We start from the raw sequence: 23067 nt of genomic DNA on the forward strand, positions 1-23067 counted from the left end.
CCGCCAGGGAGCAGCAGAGGGCCGAAGTGATGGCGCGAGTGATCAAGGAGAAGGACGCTCTCCGCAATGCCAGGCCAAGTCAGGAAGTTTGACCGGCAAAGGGGGTTCGGCTTAATTTATGAACCGGGCCTGGAGGCCGAAGTGTTTGTGGCTCGCCGCGACGTTAACTCGCACCTCCCAACGGGCCACCCAGGTCGCGATCTGTTGCCGGGCGACCTGGTAACCTACACCCGACACTGCGGAGAGAGGGGCTGGTTCGCCCTGGACGTCAAACAAAGGGAAAGCTGCGGTGTGCAGTTGCGGCCCCAGCCCCCTCCTCCACCGTGCCGTCCGGATATCGAGCTGGAGGAGGTCCTGGATGAGTGCGACCTCAATTAGTGGCAGCGGTCCTCCGTTGCAACCAAGTTGTCCCCGTTGGGACCCTCACCAGTTGTGAATGAATGAATACAAATCAAACCCGAGTTTTCACCTGATTATCTACCGTGATTATCCCGGCCGTTGCCGGCTAGTTGTCCCCGGAGGGACCCTATGTGTTTTACCGTCTGCATGAGGAATTGCTCATGAACACGGCCGAGAACTAGCAGGCCACCCACGAACTTGTGGGTTTGTAAATAGTTTGGTGGGCTGGTTTCCGTCCGTGCCGCCTCCGGAGAGGCAGATTGGAGGAAGGGCCCGCAGCAGAGGAGGCTGGGGCCCGGCCACCACCAGGACCGGTGGCCATCCTCCGGGGATCAGGGGTCCCCCTGGACGTGGGGTCTCTGAAGTGACAGCCGGGTGCGAGACACCGTACCCGTTCCCGCTCGGGTAACCTGGACCTGGACTGGGGTAAAGAGGTGCTGCCCGTTTCTTAGGGGCAGCATCAAGGATCAGGTTATTTGGGTGGGGGAGCGGATGACTACGAACCCGTCCGTTTTAATAAAAATGTTTCAAACGTTAAAGCACCGTGCCTCTCGTAAAGGAGGACTTGAAAGCATACTTACGTTGAAATGTTTAAATGTTAATTTATCTTTTGCAGTTTGAAAAATAAAACCGGTGATGGACGGGCAGCCCGCGGACGGTCTGCATTTTACCAAGGGGGAGTGTGACGCCCTGGACTAGCCAGGTAGTCACATACCAACATACACACACCCACCCTAGACAGTTACAACAGTCAATCAAAAATCCTTGTTGCCTCCCTCCAGGGCCTAATGTCCACACCAGGTGGGGCGGAGCCCCACCCACCGAGGAGTTCACAGGCCTGGAGGCGGGAAAAGTGTCAGATCAGTTTTGGAGGTGAAAGTGAGAGGAGTAAAATGTCTGCGTGTGATTGGGTAGGAGCCCAGGCACTGACAGCAAGGTTGGCAGACGGTGGTGGCCGTCTGCAGGAGTTGGTGGAACTCTGTGAAGCCGTGAGGACCGGGGTCGGGCGTTGGCCCGCCGGTACCGAACCGGGGAGCGGAGTGAAGCTAAGCACACAGCCAGGGCCATTGGACCCCGACCAGGCTTGGAACCGCCGTCAATAGTCAAATCCGTGTGTGACAGGAACCCCAGGGGTTCCCCAACAACCAAGTCCCGACAGAAGGCAACAGTCCACACCGTAAGGATATACGGCCAGTGCCTGTGGGCAAAACGGGCTCCTACGGCACCTATACGCTGGGGAGCGGACTACTGGTGAGCAGCCACAGGAGTCAGAACTTTCTAAAGGTGCAGGGAAAGACAGCCACCATCAGCCGTCCGGGTAGAGCACAACAACAACACTGCAGCTGGCTGCGGGACCCGTCCATCCGGCCGCTTTGGTTTACCAGCGACTCTCAGTGATTGTCTGAGTGAGTACATCAGTGCCGTCCGGCACCGCGCCGCGCAGTCCCTGCACCCCAGCCATCCAGCCTCCCCGTTACACCACCGGGCCCCAGGATCACCAACCCCCCTACCCACGGAGGGGACAACATCCCAGCTGCACCCTACCATCTCTCCCGGGCATCCCGTTACCAGCAGTGGTGGTGCCATCATCACCACGTCTTGTGGGTGGCGTCACGGACAATTTCCCTAAACATACCACCCCTTTTCACTCACGGGCGAGGAGCGCCGCTCGAGTCCCCGGGTCCGGCCCACCACTTGAGCCACCGAGCAGCAGCAGCAGAAGCCCCGGACCCAAGCGTGGCGAGCGCGTCCCCTCCGCCCGCGACATATCCGTCCCCGTCGGTTGTGCGTCACGGGCAAATCGCTGCCCGTGGCGCACAACATCGCTTACACCAGTCACACAGACTTACCTTCCCTGCGACGTCGCTGTGGCCAGCAAACCGCCTCCTTTCTAAGGGGGCGGTTCGTTCGGCGTCACAGCGACGTCACACGGCAGCCGTCCAATAGAAGCAGAGGAGCAGAGATGAGCGGGGCAGAATATCCCGCCCATCTCCTTCCTTCCTCATTGCCGGTGGGCGCAGATAAGGAGATGTTCGTCGTTCCTGCGGTGTCTCACGTAGCGATGTGTGATGCCGCAGGAACGATGAACAACCAGCGGCATGCACCATCAACGATATTATGAAATGAAATGGAGCGATGTGTCAACGATCAACGATTTTTGACGGTTTTGCGATCGTTGATCGGCGTTCCTAGGTGTCACATGCCTCTATGTCGCTAACGACGCCGGATGTGCGTCATTAACGACGTGACCCCGACGATATATAGTTAGCGATGTCGCAGCGTGTAAAGCACCCTTTATTGGACTGAGTGAGTACGCAGTGACCCTCTCCTTCCCAACGGCGTTCCCTTCTCACCATCACCGAGCCCCGGGGCATTCCCCCTACCCACGGAGGGGTTAAACACCTGGCTGCCATCCCATCTCCCAACAGCAGCTGTGGTATTCCGCCTTAACACATATCGTGGGTGGCGTCATGAACTCTAAACATCAAAATCCCCTATAAATACCCCCTTTTATTTCGAGTGTCCACGCGACCCCTCCCAGGTCCGGAGACCCCTCGAGCCACCGTGGCTCCTGATCCAAGCAGCAGCCCGGCCGCTGACGCTGGGGCGGTATCCTTATAGGTCCCGCCATTGTGCCCCTTCCTTTTCTCCCAGGGATTAGGTCTGGTTGTTAGCGCAGAACGTCAAGCTCCGGGTTGAGTCAGCCAAGTTCACGCCTCGTTATCTGGACCCCTAAAAGGTCCTGGAGCAGCTCAACCTGGTAGTTTATCGTCTCGCCATTCCTGCGAATCTCCACACATCTGACACTTTCCATGTGTCTATTCTGAAGCCAGTCTGGCTCACTAGGTTCTCTGGAGACTTTCCGTCCCGCTCCGACTCCCCTGGTGGGGATCGGTCCGTACGTGCGGTGGTTGGATCCAAAAAAGTCCGGGGGAGGATGTTTTACCTGGTGGACTGGGCTGGCTTGGGTCCGGAGTACAGGACCTGGGTGCCGGCTGAGGAGGTTTCGGCTCCCGACTTGGTGGTGGCGTTCAAGCATTGGAGTGGGGAGGGCGGTAGACGAGTGGGTACTGTTACATTTCGGGGTTCTCCTAAACCTCGAACCACCCCTGATCCATCTTCATCCCCTGCTGTGGTGATAGCTGACTCCTACACCACCTGTCCGCCGTTCCAAGCGCTTGGCTGCTAGGCGTCAGGTGTCCAGGATCTTCGTGCATTCAGAGGCTAAGTCCCTGTATAGCACTACCGTGCATGCACGAGCTCCCGCTGCCTCTCCTGGCTCTAAGTGCGGGATTCACGATACTGCGCATGCGTGTGACGTCACCAGTGACATGGCGGCCACTGATTGGCCGTCGCTGATGTCATGGGTGACGCGGCGGCCACTGATTGGTCATCGATGACGTAATTGGTGACGTGGCGGTCCCGCATTGGCCGGCGCCATTGCCATCTGGTGCCATCTGGTGCTTGGCTTGGGGTAGGGCTTATGCGGGCTTTACACGCTACAATATCGTTAATGAATTATCGTTGGGGTCACGTTGTTTGTGACGAACATCCGGCTTCATTAACGATATCGCAGCGTGTAACAGTTATGTGCAACCTTAAACGATCGCAAAAGCGGCCAATATCGTTTGCCGCGGAGAGGTCGTTCTAAAACAAAAAATCGTTTTCCTCTCATTAGGGATGTTGTTCATCGTTCCTGCGGCAGCACACATCGCTATGTGTAACACCGCAGGAGCGACGAACATCTCCTTACCTGCCTCCATCGGCAATGCGGAAAGAAGGAGGTGGGCGGGTTGTTTACGTCCCGCTCATCTCCGCCCCTCCGCTTCTATTGGCCACCTGCCGTGTGACGTCGCTGTGACGCCGCACGACCCAGCCAGAGCGACGTCGCAGGGCAGGTAAGTCCGTGTGACGGGGGTAAGCGAGGTTGTGCGACACGGGCAGCGATATGGCTGTGTCGCTCAACCGACGGGGGCGGTTACGATCGCTTGCAATCTCGCTAGCGAGATCGCAGCGTGTAAAGCCCGCTTTAGTCTTTAAAAGATCCTGGACAACGCACATCGCTGGGCGTGCATCATTTTGGCTCTGAAGCTATAGCAGAGCAGTGCAGCCATATTGCGGCCACAGCACCATTTTGGGGTGAATTCTCATACAATAACCACGTAAACGAGGTCTCAGCAAAATCTCTTTTTTCATTGTTTATGGTCAGTAGCTTAAAGGGAACCTGTCAGCAGAAATTTTGCCCTAAACCTAAAAGATTCCCCTTCTACAGCTCCTGGGCTGCATTCTAGCAAGCTTCCTATTGTTATTGTGCCCCCTTTTAGACCAAAATAAATACTTTATAAAGTGGTACCTTTTCGTATGCAAATCTTGTTAATCGTACACGGGGGTTCTGCGCAAGCGCTGGCCCCACGTCACCACTTTCCCATCTTGGTAAGAGGTGACGTGGGTTCATCTGGCCAGCGCTTGCGCAGAACGGTGGAGGCAGAGGGGAAAGCGTGGGCACGAGATTATGGGCGGGTACTTGCTGATGAAAATCACAGCGTCGCCCATAATCTCACGCCTGCGCAACACGTCACCAGCGGTCACACTGTGCACAGTCCCGCTAGACTGGCACGGCGCATACATGAGACCTTGGGAGCACTGGACGGCATCATGAGGTATGAAATTGAGCGATGGGGGACGGCGTAAAGCAGCAGGAGGCAGAATAACGGGCACCAGACAGCCCACCCCCGTGTACAATTAACAAGATTTGCATACGAAAAGGTACCACTTTATAAAGTATTTATTTTGGTCTAAAAGGGGGCACAATAACAACAGGAACCTTGCTAAAATGCAGCCCAGGAGCTGCAGAAGGGGAATATTTTAGGTTTAGTGCAAAATTTCTGCTGACAGGTTCCCTTTAACATCCCTTTTCCGGTGTCGACCACTTCTGGTATCCCTGCTGCCGATGCTTTCACTAGGACTTTCTCCAATACCTGGGAACACACAAAAACAGGTCTTAAGAAATGTTTCGAGAGGCTGAAGAAACAAGCAGACAAAAGGCACAGAGATTCTCCACTTTTCTGTCTTCTCAAAATACATTCTTTTTAAGATTCCGTCTTATAACTTGGGTCCACGCTACATCGGTCCCTTCAAGGTCATCTGTTGGATTAATGCTGTGTCCTACAAGTTGAAGCTTACTGCATGCCCAACTCCTTCTATGTGTCCCTCCTCAAGCCAGTCATCATGAGCAACCTCTCCGAGGACCCTTGTTCCACGCCTACTCCTGTCAGCTCTGAAGATTGCTTTGAGGTGAAGAACATTCTGGCCATTAAGATTGACTGGAAAGAATTTAGTCCTGAAGAGAGGTTGTGGGAACCCGAAGAGAACGTTCATACCCTTCTTCTCCTGAAGAGATTCTTGTTGGGCCTAGAGAAGAGGGGGTGAAAAGATGGGGATATTGTAATGTCAGCGTCACTGCACTGCTCCGCTCCCTGCACCAGGCAGGGATGCTAACATACTCCCTACTGTATCTCGTTTGTTCATACCTCTGCTCCTCCTGTGGTCGTCTTGCTCCAGGGTCTGTCGCGCAGCTCTCCTGACAACTTCCTTAGGGCATAAGTGTGCATGTGTAACGCCGCTTAAAGGGGGCAGCATGCTCACTCAGAAAGTGTTCCCCAGCCTGTGACTGGGAGGCAATGACTATTTACGGCATCTTTCCCTATTAGAAGGTGCCTGAGCAATTCGGTTCTAGGATTCCTATTCCTGTCAGTGCTGTAGTCTGTATCCCGTCCTGTTTGACTCTGGTTCTGTCCTGCAGGTTCTGCCTGTCTCCTGTTCTTGAAATTGACCCACCTGCCTCCTGGACCTGCACCCATCCTGCCTCTACTTACCTGTACTGTCAGTCTCCAGTTCCTAAATCTGTCCAGTCTGTTGGTGTACCTGCACCCGTCCTTTCCATCCAGCCTATCTTCTGAACGAACGCCATTCTTTCAGCCTCCACTGCCTGCACCTTCTTGCCTGACCTCCGTATCTGCATCCCTGAGCTTGGGTCAGCTTCTGAATTAACGGGGACTGCCCTGGATTGGTACCTGGTGTCTACTGGCAACCCAGTCCATCCTCACTAACATAGGCTCTGTGGAAAACCCGGTAGGGATTTAGTCAAGCCCCTCCAGGGTAAACCTGGTCCGTGGTGCAGTGGATCCACACCCGCTAGTGTGACAGTCATCATTCATCATTATATTCATCAGATTTTAGCAATTACGTATGCATTCAGGCAAGTTTGTGAAGCTAGGTCAATTTTGCTGAAGTCCCTAGGGGTGTGATTTTATTATCCTCTCTATGAAAAACTGGAATAAAAAAAGCTAAATATTTACCTGATGTGACATTGGTTACCCAAAATTTAAAAAAAGAGGGTGTGACCAAAAAACATGCAAGTTCTTTATATTGTGGCTGAAATATATGCCAGTTTATGGCTATCATAGATTTCATTTTCTGGAGAGCCCAAAAAATGGACCACATTATGTTATGATGGATCACCTTATTCCAGTGAGCTTCTACGCGATCAATTCCTAAATCCACCCTCATCTTCCCCTGACAGAACAAAGTACTAAACCAGTGTAGATGCTTGTTGTTACATTTATTGCGTGGACCGGAAGGAAATGTCTTTTACTGTAGTCCCATCTTCTCTTGTGGTAATGATTGGAAGACTGGACCAGGGAAGGTGGCGTCCATACTGCTTAACCACTACTGTTGAAACTGCTGAGATCTTCTTAATGGACGGCATCCTATGAAAATGAGTTGCAAACGTTACTGCAGGCTAAAAATAAGGCACGAGAAAAAGATTTTGTTGTTGTTAAGCCCACCTAATACAAGAAACTTGTCTTCAGCTGCCGCTGCCCCATGGGTTACAAAGAGACGCAATGGCCAAAAATAATAAAGATGCGGAAGTGAGTGGAGCTGGAGTAACCCTTTAAATTAGTCTTTAAAATGCTTTTTTAAGTCCACAAAATCCAATTTAATGTCAAGATCAATTTTTTTTAGCCTCCTCTGAACAACGTCCTAGGTTCGAAGAACTCAGTTACTTCTTCTGAATCTGAGACATTGCATGAGAATGACTTTACAAAGGATTTTTGTAGCCTGGGAGTTTTCACTAGCTTCATAAGTTGGGAAAAAAATGAGTATTCCATAACCTATATGGAACATACCTGCTTAGTGTCTTCTCCTGCGCCTCGTTCTTCTTCTACGTCTACTTCTTTTGGATGGAGAACTCTTGAATCTGTAGGAGTAGTCCGAACCACAGCTGCTTCTGTTCCTTCTGACTCTTGACATGGCGCGGCGGGTAAATCTTTCCATGCACATTTTTAGTTGAGCTGGATCTTCAGATGGTAACTGATCCAGAGTGAGATGAAACTGAGAACTTTGACTGGAACCTTCTATAACCTGTTCTCACAGAGCCTTCTGTGACGTCACCTAGAACTCAGTGACATCACCTAGAATCCAATGACATAATCTATAACACAAACTAGAAACATTTCCGGCACTTCCTAATCTCATAATGTGAACTTGTGCATACTGAACATGACATACAATATTCAAAATAGCAGTTGCACTCAAGTAAAGGGAAGGAGAAAAAACAAGAATATAGATGGTGAACATTGGAATATGTATATGCATTACTGCTAAGAAAAGAAGAAAACATTTTTTTGAAAAATAGTTACTTAGCAAGTAAAGATGGCCAAATTTACTTGTGCCCAAATACCACGTCAAGGTGTAACGCTCAGCTGGTGCCTACTCTTATTTTTATGCCTCTCTTATCCAAACTGACCTTTTATATGGGCTAGAATAGAACCTGCAAAAGGAAAAGTAAAACACCTGAAATAACTGGGAGGAGTACGCAGACAAAGGACATAAAAATTAGAGTAGGACCCAGATACTCCAACATATATATATATATATATATATATATATATACATCATCCTACCTGCGTCCACTAGAAAGGAGGAAGGAAGGAGGTGGGCGGCATGTTCCGGCCGCTCATCTCCTCCCCTCCTCTTATATTGGGCGGCCGTTTTGTGACGCCGCCATGACGTCGCTGAACAGGTATGTGCGTGTGACGCTGCCGTAGCGATATTGTTCGCTACGGCAGCGATCACCATATATCACACAAACGACGGGGGCGGGTGCTATCGCTCGCGACATCACTAGCAATCGCTAGCAATGTCACAGCGTGTAAAGCACCCTTAACAGTGTAGTGTCATTGACTCTCACTAGGGCCTGTGTCATTAAATTATTACATAGTTACATAAGTTAAAAAAAGCCCTCGGTCCATCTAGTTTACCCTTCTTCCACCAATTATACATTTTGTCATTAAGTCATTTATAACCGTCAGTCCTGATATAAAAGCTGTTGTAGTATCTGCCATTACTCTCTCTTGTGGTCGGCATTTCACAGTCTGACTGCTCTAACTGTGAAGAACCCTTTCTTATTTAGCTGCCGGAATATCTTTTCTTCCACTCGCAGTGAGTGCCCCCTGGTCCTTAGTATTGTCTTTGGAAGAAATAAGTCATTTGCCAGTCCTTTTATATTGACCACACATGTATTTATACATATAAATGGGATCTCTTCTGAGACGTCTTTTTTCTAACCTAAACAAATCCAACTTTTTCCACCTGTCATCATATGTGAGGCCTTCCATTCCTTGTAGTAGTCTAGTTGCCCGCCTTTGAACCGATTCTAACTTCCAAATGTCCTTTTCAAAATGTGGAGCCCAAAACTGAATTCCATATTCTAGATGTGACCTTACAAGTGATTTATAGAGGGGTAACACTACGTTGGGATCCCGGGATCTAATCTCTTTTTATACACCCTAAAATCTTCTTTGCTTTAGCAGCTGCTGCCTGACATTGAGCGCTGCTGCTCAGCTTATTTGTAATAAGAATATCCAAGTCCTTCTCCTGTTCTGTATTGCCAAGTTTACTTCCATTTAATGTATACGCAGTTATAGGATTACTCCGTCCTAGGTGCATTACTTTACATTTATCAACATTAAATCTCATTTGCCAAGTATCTGCCCATTCTGACATCTTATCCAGATCTTTGTGTAATATTGTACTATCAAGGTCAGTTTTTAATATCCTACATAGTTTGGTGTCATCAGCAAAGACTGACACTTTACTAGCAATCCCATCCAAAAGGTCATTAATCAAGAGATTAAAAAGGATCGGTCCTATCACAGATCCCTGCAGCAACCCACTGCTCCCAGTACAGATCCCTGCGGTCCCCAGTGCTCCCAGTACAGATCCCTGCGGTCCCCAGTGCTCCCAGTACAGATCCCTGCGGTCCCCAGTGCTCCCAGTACAGATCCCTGCGGCACCCCACTGCTGACTATAGCCCATTTAGAGAATGTACCATCCATGACTAATCTTTGTTTCCTATCTTTTAGCCAATTCTGTACCCAGTTGCATATACTTTCCCCTAGTCCCGGCTTCTTGAGCTTTAGTATACGGCTATTATGTGGTACAATATCAAATGCCTTTGCAAAGTTACAATAAGTCCCATCATCATCTGCATTACCAATATCCAGATTTGCACTTACCTCCTCATAGAACCCCAACAGGTTGATTAGACACGACTTATCTTTCATGAATCCATGCTGGTTATCAGTTATTATATTACTAGAAGGTGGCCCGATTCTACGCATCGGGTATTCTATAATTTACGTATTGTGTAGTTCATGTATGATTTTTGTTATATATGTTGTTGTGTGTAGTTACCAAGTGTTTGTGTAGGTGTGTAGGGGCTGTACATGTTCTGGGTGTTGTCTGGGTGTGGGGGGGTGAGGGCGGTGTTGTATGTGTGTTGCGTGTGTTGCGTTGTTTGTGGAGCGCTGTGTGTCTGTAGCGTTGTGTGTGTGTGTGTTGCGCGGTTTGTGTGGGTGTGGTGTGTTTTGGGGGAGGTATGTTTTGTGCAATGTGTGTGTTGTGCGGTATGTGCGTATATTTATGTATGCCGCGGTGTTTGTGTGTTGGGTGTGTGCGGCGTTGTCTGTGTGTGTGGGTGTCTGTGTATGGCGGTGTTTGTGGTTCCCAGTGTGTGTGTGGTATGTTGTGTGTGTGTGTTTGGGGGAGGTGTGCACCTCCCATCGTGCTCCATCCCCCATGCTGCGCACCCCCATCATGCTCCATCCCCCATGCTGCGCACCCCCCATCATGCCCCATCCCCCATGCTGCGCACCCCCCATCATGCCCCATCCCCCATACTGCGCACCCCCCATCGTGCTCCATCCCCCATGCTGCCCATCCCCCATCGTGCTCCATCCCCGATGCTGTGCACCCCCATCGTGCTCCATCCCCCATGCTGCGCACCCCCCATCGTGCTCCATCCCCCATGCTGCGCACTCCCCATCGTGCTCCATCCCCCATGCTGCGCACTCCCCATCGTGCTCCATCCCCCATGCTGCGCACTCCCCATCGTGCTCCATCCCCCATGCTGCGCACTCCCCATCGTGCTCCATCCCCCATGCTGCGCACTCCCCATCGTGCTACATTCCCCATGCTGCGCACTCCCCATCGTGCTACATCCCCAATGCTGCGCACCCCCCATCGTGCTACATCCCCCATGCTATAATAGTTCTCATATTATACTCAGAGAGGAGTATAATAGGAGGACTATAATAGGAGGAGTAGTCCTGGGGGGAGAGGAGTATAATGCCGGCTCCCTGCACATGTGTACCGGGAGCCGGTGTACGCTGGTAACTATGATACACATCGGGTAACTAAGGGACCTTAGTTACCCGATGTGTATAATGGTTACCAGCGTTCACCGGCTCCGTCACGATCCCAGCAGCGCAAGGTTATGTCTGGCAATGCGTGCGGAGGGCCGGGGCGAGCGGCCAATCCATGCGGAGGGCGGGGCCAGGCCGAGGCGAGCGACCAATTCGTGGGAGGGCGGAGCCGAGGCGAGCGGCCAATCCGTGCGGGGGGGCGGGGCCATGGCGAGCCCAGCGGCCAATCAGCTTTGTGTCACCGTCAGGACACAATTTTGGAGACAGACAGACAGACAGAATAAGGCAATTCTATATATAGATTTTCTGCAATATATTTTTGCATGTCATCCCTTAAAATGCCCTCAAAAACTTTGCACACCACTGATGTCAGACTTACTGGACAGTAGTTGCCTGGATCCACCCTCTTACTTTTCTTAAATATCGGTACCACATCAGCAATCCTCCAATCCTGAGGCACCAATCCTCTTACAAGCGAGTCTAAAAAGATGAGAACAGCGGTCTGTCGATTATTTAGCTCAGTTCCCTCAGTATCCGTGGATGAATACCATCTGGCCCGGGAGATTTGTCAATGTTTAATTTACTCAGACGCAGGCGCAATTCTTCTTGTGATAAATTAATTATATCAGGTAGTGAACTTTGATCTTTGCCTTGTTGAATGATCCCTGGAACAGTCAGTTTCTTGGTGAACGCGGATGATCAGATTTTTTTTTTATTATTCTGGATAGAGTTCATCTATATTTTGAACTTTCTGAGTTTACCTTCCAGATATGTAAAAGGAAACACACCCTTCTTATAGCTTAACAAATAACAACATACGGTAATTGATAGTTAGCCGGTGTTTGCCAAGTCCTCGAATGATATGAATATAATTTCAAGTGAGAATTACTACATGTCAGCTTAGATGGCGTCATTATTAATCCAAGGTAACATATCCCAGCATCTGAACTTGGCCTACAAAGGCAATTAAGTACTTAATGACCATTGTTCAGTTAGCTTACGTGGAGGTACAGGTGTAACTCAGAGATCTTGCAAAAACAAGTCATACAAGTATCACTTATGTAAGTGACACCCACTGAGTGACTAGTAATAATCCAGGTCACAAAAATACAGATATTTTTCTTTTTTTTATGGATGGACAGTTACCAGCAGTTCCACCCCAATTTTTACTGAAACTATCCCTCTTTTTGGCCCAGGACACTTTATATTTGCCAGAACTGCTGCTAAAGAAATTCTCACTCCACTACAATGGCCAGTATCGGAATAGACTCAGATTCCAGTTGTTCAACCCCTTTAGATGCCACAATTAAAATTAAAGCGGTTTAGACAGGCCCCAATGACACCCCAACAGCGATCCACTGCAGCTGCGAGCAAATGACATCTTTACACTCCTATTAGGTCCTGCCAAATTCATGGGGTTAAAATTCTTACCTATGACTGTCTGTCCTCTGTCTCTAACATCATGTCCTCCCTCTATTTGAAAGTGAATCTCTCCAAAACTGAACTTCTTGTGTTTCCTCCATCTACTTACCATGAGTACCCGGAAGCATGCTCACTGTTTTGGGGTCATATCTGACATAGAACGTTTCTTTATTCCCTGTATCCAACCACTCTCTCATGTCATCTGTAGCTTCAAAGAATGTCCCCAGAATGTGACCTTTCCTCACCTCACTCTTATTCATTGTCATCTGAACAACTGCAATTCAAGAGATGATCAGTAAAGATAATTTCCAACCCGTCTTAAATTTAGCAGCTGGGGTATTTCTGTCCAGCTGCTACACAAATGCCTCCACCTTGTACCAGCCATTGCACTGGTTACCCATCCACTACAGAGTATAATATAAATTTATCTCTCTCACCCACAAAGCTCTCCACAGTTTTGTACCACCCTACATCTCCTCCCTCGTTTCTGTCTATAACACTACCTGCTCTCTCCATTCTGCAACTGATTTAATCATAATCCAAACCTCCCACTTCCATCTCCAAGACTTCTTCCGTGCTGTGCCAGTTTTCTGGAATGCGCAACCTAGAACAATCCAATTAGTAGCCTCCATATTTTTAAGCTTGCTATAAAAACACATCTCTTTAGACAATCCTATGACTCTAAAATGCCCATGCAGCTGTGTGAGTACACTAGAAACATGACCCTTTACTTCATAGTAGATAAAGAAGAAGGGTGTAACACTTGTCACTACCTTACAGCGTCGCATGAAAGGAAGGGTAATCAGGAGAGCCGGGGTCTGGTAACAGGAGGTCACTTATAATCAAAAGGGGTAAAAAGAGACGTAGTCAGGGCACAATCCGAGGGTCACAATACCAGAAGAGCACGTAGTAGTAAAAGGGAACAAGCAAAGACGTAGTCAGATAAAGGTCCAGGGTCCAAGACAGGAAAGCACGACAGGAATAGAAAGCAGGCAGAGGGAAGTCCAATAACAGCCCGAGGTCAGAATACTAAGATCAGCATACTAGCAGACCCACAAACTATGGCATCACAGCAGAGCCAGAGGATACAACTGGAAGAGTTCTGGAGGAGCATGTGTAGTGCCCCTGAACACCTCAGGGTGCTACAAGGTTCTGCATCCCCACAAGGATGCAGGGCCTACCCCTGTTGGTACCCAGAACCCCAGTGCCGGTACCAACAAGAACCCAGGTAATCCCAATTTTCCCCAACAAATCCCCCATACAATGGTACCCAGCTAGGGTGGGGCCAATGGATGGCCGGCTAGAGGTGGAGCCAATCCAGTCCACTAGTTGACCAGGTGGGAGGGGCAGACTGGAGAGTAGTCAGAAAGTGTCAGACAGTGAAGGTGAAAGGAGTGACTGAGCAACGTCCTGACTCGGGTTGATGGTGACCTGGTACCCAGGAGAGGTGGTTGCCGGTGGAGTATGGTGGAGTACTCCTGGAACTACGCACCGACGGGGTAGAGGACCCTAGGACAGGAAAGAGCTTCAAGCCGACCTGTTAACACCTGCACAGCAAAGGGGACCATCAAGGACCTTGCTGACCCTAAAGAATCCAAAGACTCAGTAGCAAAGGAAGAACCGGGGACAGGACCAGAGACTCCAACCCCACAGGGTTCACGCTACCGTCAGGCGGACAGAAGTGGACAAACCACAGGGCAGGGACCCCCAGTGTTCTATACCATGGGGATTCACTTACCAGAGACAGGTGCAGGGGAAGAGGGTACCAGAGAACCAGACTGGCACTGGGACGAAGGGGACCTGGAGGCGAAACCAGCCAGCCTTGGGCAACCAGTTAACACCCGAAAAGTGAGTAAACCAGTTGCACTGAATACCTGTCTGGACTCCTTCTTCCGACGTCCACCGCACTATACACCCACTGGGGCAATAGCCTACTTGCGGAGGGACTACCATAATAGCTGCTCATACCATCAGCCCCAGTAAGGACATTCTGCAGCGGCGGCTCCCTACACATAGCCGCAACACCGCAAGTGGCGTCACAAATAACTTTATTCACAAATCCTCTGTAAATATCCCCATTACAAAAAGGGCCCAGGGCACGGAAGTGGGTAATGGCCACCATCGTGACATTCCCTGTAGAGACACTACCCAGAACCGAATACCCCATATCCTGGGTGCTACACATAATCCGTTAAGAAGCCCGAGCAATTACCCAGAAGATGGAACAGCTGACTAACCAGCACTTCCCAGAACCAACCTGGACTGCAGTATAGTGACCAAGATGCTAGTTCATTACCAAGGACGGCGCCGGAGATCATCTCCAAAGGCAAGATGCTCTGCACACGGAATGGACACACTGTCAGATCTGTAAGCGCCGCAGACCATCTCCTGGTCTGTGAGATTTTCTGCACAGAGAATCGTGACAAAGGGCCTCCTATCGTTAGGTGGAGCCTAAGGCCGAGTTAGAAACAGCATTTAAGCTGACATTACTTCCATGTCCTCTTTTGTAATGATGAATGGCTTTCTATCCAACGAATCATACAGGAGCTGCAGAGAATGCCTAAAACTCATTTTATGTTCTCCTTAATGTGGGTGACGTGTGGCTGTCTACTCTTAGAGGAAACAACGGATGAAGTTGAATAATATATTTCTCTCTTACAAACCCCATATTACTCCTCCCGTGCCACTGCATCATACGTTGTGGCCACCCTTGGTCTGGCCGCCTTTTCCCTCTAGTAGATTCACTTCACCTGAGATGATCGACGTCTATTCATCCATTATTCACACTAATGAGTTTCTGTAAACAACAACCCAAAAAAAAACACATTAAAAACCAAAAATATTGTAAAAATAATTCTTCTAATCTGCGATGATATCATGTTGTAGACTAATTATTAAAATATATCCATGATACTGCAGTTTGTGACAATCCTTCACACACTCCTCTACACAAAACCTGCATGAAATTCCCTTGAACAGTTTGAACAAAAAGTGCCCAGATCAGAAAGGAAACTTAGGAACCATTCTTTTATCACTGTATTTTTTCACTCTACCTGTTTTTATTAGCCGTTTGAAGAAGATATGCTACTCTACATATTGTCAGTTCAAATTAGCAGTAAAAAAACCCCACTACTGACCATGGCAATGAGCACGTCTCCATTACACCACAATCTGGAGCGTCCAATCTCTCATTCTACTTATCCTCTCCCTCTTAGAATCTCACGTACTTTGTTCCCCTCTTCCACTTCATTCTCTTCAATCGAAGAACTTTCATCTCTCTGGGTCATCCTCCGGTACTTCATGTTCAGACATCACCCTCTGGCATACCCAAAAGATCCTATTTCCATCTGCCCCACTCTCCACACTGGCCCCTTCACGCAGATTTTTGCTCAAAACTCACACTGATTGTCATGGCTGCATCAGACGTTCACACTAAAGATTTTATTACTCCACACTATGGTTTCTCTGGTGTTTCTGAGTTACACAAGCTGGCTCGGGCATCGACCAGCTGTGTGCTCATTCATGGTCAGGTTAGCAAGAGTTAACCTCTGCTACCCTGCTGGTTACCTCTGGGTTCACATGTTGTTTGAAACCTATCACATTTGCTCCCTGCCTTTTTAAGATGGTGGAATCTGACTTCCCATGGCCACTATAGTTTATTGCTGGGTTGGTCTGTGTGCTGTTGTGCCCCAGTCCTGCTGTTGATTGTATTGCGTGGTGCTTGGAGTTGTTGTAGAATTCTCTCTTCATCTTGTTTCCTCCCTGTTTTTATTTTCCTCCTTACCTCTTATAGTCTTACATCTGTGTGACCGTGCACCGTGATAGAGTTTTGCTTTCTCCTGCGTGTTTTTGTTGGTTTTATCACAGTCTTTTCCTGGCCCTCCCCTGAGGTAAGATCAGGGCTGGTCCGAAGCAGGGCCAGGAAGGTGGCTCAGACATCCTTTCCTTCAGAAGTAACTCTGAGATCAGGGATAGCTAAGGTTCCCCTAGCCTAAGGGCCAGCCTAGGGGCCCCTGTCCCCAGCTTTCTTCATGACAACCATGACAGCCCTGACTAGGTTCACCGCAGTCTTCCACCTTCCCTTATCGGAAGAGTATCCTTCACCTTGATAGGTACCTCGAACCGCCGACTGACTTGGCTCCATTGGGCTTCCAGAAGAGGTGGTCAGGTTCTTTCAAATCAATGTGTTCCTTTGTGTCAGCCTATTGGATAAAATCTAAAATTCTGTCCATTACTGATTTCTATTCCTCCGATCCTTTTCTTCATCGGTACTGTCTTTTTCAACTCCAACACACATAGTCCAGCCTAGGCTACTCTCTAACCTGTATTTTATAATGATATATCTAACTCCACCATCTTCTGTACCCCACTCTCTATGACCCAAGCTTTCTGGCCATGCCGTTACTCCACACACAACACCCATACATCCACCGACGGGAAGTGCCTTGAGAATCTAAAGAGTCAACAAGTAAGTGACACCTGGACCATGGTCAGCACAAGTCTGTAGAAATGGAAAAGTAAGTTATCTGGTGTTAGGAAGTGGCCGGTCAGAGAAACAAAATACACACGTACGGTGTGTATGTTTACAGTGGGTACAAAAAGTATTCATACCCCTTTACATTTTTCACTCTTTGTTTTATTGCAGCTATTTGGTAAATTTCAAAAAAGTTCTTTTTTTTCTCATTAATGTACACTGTGAACCCCATCCTCCATCTTGTCAGAAAAAAACTGAAATGTAGACATTTTTGCAAATTTATTAAGCAAGAAAAACTGAAATATCACATGGTCATAAGTATTCAGACCCTTTACTCAGTATTGAGTTGAAGCACCCTCCTTTTGAGCTAGTAAAGTCATGAGTCTTCTTGGGATCCTGGTTTTGGGGATCCTCGACCATTCTTCCTTGTATATCCTCTCCAGTTCCATCAGGTTAGATGGTGAACGTTGGTGGACGCCATTTTATGGTCTCTCCAGAGATGCTCAATTGGGTTTAGGTCAGGGCTCTGGCTGGGCCGGTCAAGAAAGGTCACAGAGTTGTTCTGAAGCCACTCTGTTATTATTTTAGCTGTGTGCTTAGGGTTATTGTCTTGTTGGAAGGTGAACCTTCTGCCAAGTCTGAGGTCCAGAGCACTCTGGAAGAGGTTTTCTTCCAGGATATCTTTGTACTTGGCCGCATTCATGTTTACTTCAATTGCAACCAGTCGTCCTGTCCCTGCCCCCATAGCATGATGTTGCCACCACCATGTGTCACTTTTGGGATTGTATTGGGCAGGTGATGAGCAGTGCCTGGTTTTCTCCACACATACCACTTAGAATTATCACCAAAATGTTCTATCTTCATCTCATCAGACCAGAGATTCTTATTTCTCATAGTCTGGGAGTCCTTCATGTGTTTTTTGCAAACTCTATGCGGGCTTTCATATGTCTTGCACTGAGGAGAGGCTTCTGTCGGGCCACTCTGCCATAAAGGCCCAACTGGTGGAGGGCTGCAGTGATAGCTCACTTTGTGGCACTTTCTCCCATCTCCCTACGGCATCTATGGAGCTCAGCCACAGTGATCTTGGGGTTCTTCTTTACCTTTCTCACCAAGGCTCTTCTCCCACGATTGCTCAGTTTGGCTGGACAGCCAGGTCTAGGAAGAGTTCTGGTAGTCCCAAACTTCTTCCATTTAAGGTTTATGGAGGCCACTGTGCTCTTAGGAACCTTGAGTACTGCAGAAATTCTTTTGTAACCTTGGCCAGATCTGTGCCTTGCAACAATTCTGTCTCTGAGGTCCTTGGGCAGTTCCTTTGACCTCATGATTCTCATTTGGTGTGACATGCACTGTGAGCTGTGAGGTCTTATATAGACAGGTGTGCGCCTTTCCAAATCAAGTCCTATCAGTTTAATTAAGTACAGGTGGACACCAATAAAGGAGCAGAACCATCTCAAGGAGGATCACAAGGAAATGGACAGCATGTGATTTAAATATGAGTGTCTGAGCAAAGGGTGTGAATACTTATGACCATGTGATATTTCAGTTTTTCTTGTTTAATAAATTTGCAAAAATTTCTACATTTCTGTTTTTTTCTAACAAGATGGGGATGGTGTGCAGAGTGTACATTAATGAGAGAAAACATGAAAGTTTTTGAATTTACCAAATGGCTGCAATGAAACAAAGAGTGAAAAATGTAAAGGGGTCCGAATACTTTCCATACCCACTGTAAGTAGGTCTCTGGAGGGGTGAAACCAAAGATAAAGAAAATAAACCAATAAAATTACATAAATCATATAATATACATATTTGGTTATTATTTACATTATCTATTACAGAAGCATGTAATTTATTGTTGATGTAAAAAGCTTCATTAAAAGGAACCTGTCACCTGTAAAACACTATTAACCTGCAGATATAAGGTTAATCCGCAGGTTAATAGCATTTGAATCCTACACATTTAACCCTTCTGCTGGGTAGAAATGAACTTTAATCCTTCCAGCAGTGCTCGGGTTTCAGTCACAGGTGTGGCGCCGGCGTGGGTTAAGTCACCACTCCGTGTATGGAGAGCGGCAGTAGTGACCACATTGCCCGCAGTGACTGACAGCCACATTAGGGGAAGCTGTCAGTCGCTACAGTTACAACCACTTCTCTCCATTCACAGAATTGTGACTGAACGCACGTTGGCGTTGCCCCCGAAACTAAAACTGGAACGTTGCCAGGAGGATTAAAGTTAATTTCCTCCCAACATTGAGGTTCAATGTGCAGGATTCAAACGCTATTAACCTGCAGATTAACTCTATATCTGCAGGTTAATAGCATTTTTACAGGTGACAGATTCCCTTTAAATACATTTTTGGTTCTATTTGGTTGGGTTGGTTCTCTGACTATCAAGCAGTGTGACACAGTTTCTTGGGATGGAGAGCCTAGACTGGCCCTCAGGCTAGGGACCCTAAGCTGTCCCTTATTGCAGAGGTACTTCAGATGGTGAAGAGGTCTGGACTACCAGCGTAGCCCTAACTCTTGAAAAGCCCTGGCCTAACACTCCGGGGAAAGTTGAGACAGGAATGATGAATCCCACAAAAACAGGCAGACAGGGGACAACCAAAGCTCAAACTCAGAGCAAGTACATACAGGGGAAAGGACAATACATGCCCAGAGAGAAATAAAGTACAGAGAGGAAATAAACAAACAACAAGGATGTTTCCACCACACACCAAATAGCATAGAACTGTTCACCAATAACTGGATCATCACACACAAAGACCGGTATCGCTGGAGCAAAGCTAGAGCTATAATCAGCATATAGGACCAAGTTCCACCATGTTTAAAAGGGCGGAGGCGGCTGTGATAGGTTTTTAGCGACCTGTGACCCCAATAGCAATTTACAAGCCAGCAGGAATTAACTCCTGCAAGACTGATCACAAGTGAGCACAAAACAGGTCGCCGCCTGGCTCTGACTGAGCAATTTAAACGGAGAGCAGCGATGCCCGTCAGACCAATCAGCCCCCTAGGTGATTGTTATAAAAGTGTTCATATATACAGTATTTTGGAATGCTATATATAAGAGCTCACTGGTGGTGGCCGCAGCTTATAGGGGTCAAATCTGGTGACAGGTTCCCTTTAAAAGCACCAGGTGATGTGTCAGACTCTGCAGTGTGAACAGGGTCTAAAGTCCCCATGACACATGGTGAGTGTAGAGGAGAACACCTCATGGCACTGATAAGTAATGCTGTGATTTCAATTTTTCCAGAAAGCTGAATTACTGTAAATGTTTTAATATCAAGTAGCAGAACTGAATAAGTTAAAGTAACAGTCTGAACTAGATAAGTACACTGCCTTGAAAAAGTATTCATACCCTGTGAACTTTTCCACATTTTTAAATGTTACACCACAAACGTAAATGTATTTTATGGGGATTTTATGTGATATACCAATGCTAAGTAGCAAGTATGTGTGATGTGTAAAGGAAATGAAACATGGTTTTCTAAATATTTTAAAAATATGAATCTAAAAATTGTAACGTGCATTGGTATTCAGTCCCCTGTAAGGCTGGTTTCACACTACGTCTTTTTAACATCCGTTGAAAACGTTATTTTAGCGGAAGTACGGATCCAGTGCAAATGCGTTTTCATTTCAATGCATTTGCAATGGACTCGCGTTAACATGCGTTCACCTGCGTTTGCGTGCGTTATAGTGCGGATCCGGTGACCTGCAGTTTTTTAACATGTTTCAAAAACGCTACTTGTAGCGTTTTTGAGCTGCGTCAAAATACTGCAAGTCACCGGATCCTGACTAAACAGCACGCGAACGCAGGTGAACGCTGGCGTGCTGATAGACAGGATCCTGCTTTTGTACTGAGCATGCCCAGAAAGTACTGAGCATGCCCAGAACCAGTCTCGCGTGATCTGTCTCTCTCCTCCTCCCTCCCTCACCCTCTCTCTCTCTATCTATGTCTTTCCCCCTTCCTCCCCTTCCTCTCTCTCCCACCTGAGAGCTGCGGACACTCGTAACCAAGGTAAATATCGCGTAACCACTTCTCTTAGTTACCCGATGTTTACGTTGGTTACGTGTGCAGGGAGCCCGGCTCCTAGCAGCTGCAGACACTCGTAACCAAGATAAATATCGGGTATCCAAGCCCGATGTTTACCTTGGTTACCAGCGTCTGCAGCTGTCAGAAGCCGGCTCCCAGTCTAGTTCCCCTCACTCCCGATCACATGACTCCAATGCCCGCCCCTAAACATCCAGTGCAGGATCCTGCAAAATAACATATGCGTTTGCATACGTTATTTGCTGTAAAAGCAGGATCCGTATTTCCGCTAAAATAACGTTAAGGACGGATGTTAAATAAACGTAGTGTGAAACCAGCCTAATCTGATACCCCTAAGTAAAATCCTGAGTGATCAATTGCCTCCAGAAATTACATAATTAGTAAATTGAGTCCACCTGTGTGTGATTTCTTCTCGGTATAACTACAGCTGTTCTGTGAAGGCCTCAGAGGTTTGTGTGAGAACATCAGGGACCAAACTGCATCATGAAAACCAAGGAACACACCAGACAGGTCAGGGATAAAGTTGTGGAGAAAAGTAAAGCAGGGTTAGGTTATAAAACTATGGCCCAAGCTCTAAACATCTCACAGAGCCCTGTTTAATCCATCATCCAAAAATAGAAGGCGTATGGCACAACTGAAAATCTACCAAGATGGCTGTCCACCTAAACTGACATCCCAAGAAGGAGATCATTAATTAGAAAGCAGCCAAGATGCCCATGGTCACTGGAGGAGCCACAGATATCACAGGTCAGGGAGTAGAATCTGTCCAGAGGACAATAATTAATTGTATACTCCAAAAATCTGGCCTTAGTGTGAGAGTAGCAAGAAAAAAGACATTTACGAAAGCAAAAAGCCATAAGAAGTCCCACTTGTAGTTTATAAAAAGCCATGTAGGAGACACAGCGAGTATGTGGAAGAATGAGCTATGTGTTGTGGAAAACTAACCCCGCACATCACCCTGAAAACACAATGCCCACTGTCACACATGGTGCAGGCAGCATCCTGCTGTTGGGAGGCTTTTCTTCAGCAGGGGCAGGGAAGCTGGTCAGAGGTGATGGGAAAATGAATGGAGCTAAATACAGGGCAATCCTGGAGGAAAACGTATTAATGGCTGCAAAAGACTTGAGAAAGAGGCATAAGTTCACCTTCCAGCAGGACAACGACCCTAAACTTTGCTAGGTAACTACCGAGTTCTGTGCCACAACTCTGATGTGTAACCACCAAGCTCCGTGCCTCAGCTCTGATGTGCAACCACCAAGCTCCGTGCCTCAACTCTGATGTGTAACCACCAAGCTCCGTGCCTCAACTCTGATGTGCAACCACCAAGCTCTGTGACTCAACTCTGATGTGTAACCACCAAGCTCCGTGACTCAACTCTGATGTGTAACCACCAAGCTCTGTGCCTCAACTCTGATGTGTAACCACCAAGCTCCGTGCCTCAACTCTGATGTGCAACCACCAAGCTCTGTGACTCAACTCTGATGTGTAACCACCAAGCTCCGTGCCTCAACTCTGATGTGTAACCACCAAGCTCCGTGACTCAACTCTGATGTGTAACCACCAAGCTCTGCGCCACAACTCTGATGTGTAACCACCAAGCTCTGTGCCTCAACTCTGATGTGTTTCCACCAAGCTCCGTGCCTCAACTTTGATGTGTAACCACCAAGCTCCATGCCTCAACTCTGATGTGTAACCACCAAGCTCCGTGACTCAACACTGATGTGTAACCACCAAGCTTCGTGCCTCAACTCTGATGTGTAACCACCAAGCTCCGTGACTCAACTCTGATGTGCAACCACCAAGCTCCGTACCTCAGCTCTAATGTGTAACCACCAAGCTCCGTGACTCAACTCTGATGTGTAACCACCAAGCTCCGTGACTCAACTCTGATGTGTAACCACCAAGCTGTTTTTATTGGACAGCACATAGACTCATAGTTTCATAGATCAATTCAC

The 23067-nt window shown here is 47.9% G+C and overlaps 1 long non-coding RNA gene across 1 annotated transcript; it reads right to left on the reverse strand.

The window, feature by feature from the left end:
* Window positions 1-7000: 7000 nt before the first annotated feature.
* On the reverse strand, window positions 7001-7832 carry LOC142281821 (uncharacterized). Its single transcript, XR_012743842.1, has 2 exons — window positions 7590-7832; window positions 7001-7169 (listed from the first exon to the last, which is right to left on the reverse strand). It is a non-coding gene; the product is annotated as an uncharacterized LOC142281821 (long non-coding RNA).
* Between the last annotated feature and the right edge of the window lie 15235 nt (window positions 7833-23067).

The sequence above is a fragment of the Anomaloglossus baeobatrachus genome, chromosome 2 (assembly GCF_048569485.1).
Source record: "Anomaloglossus baeobatrachus isolate aAnoBae1 chromosome 2, aAnoBae1.hap1, whole genome shotgun sequence".
Classification (NCBI taxonomy): Eukaryota; Metazoa; Chordata; class Amphibia; order Anura; family Aromobatidae; genus Anomaloglossus; species Anomaloglossus baeobatrachus.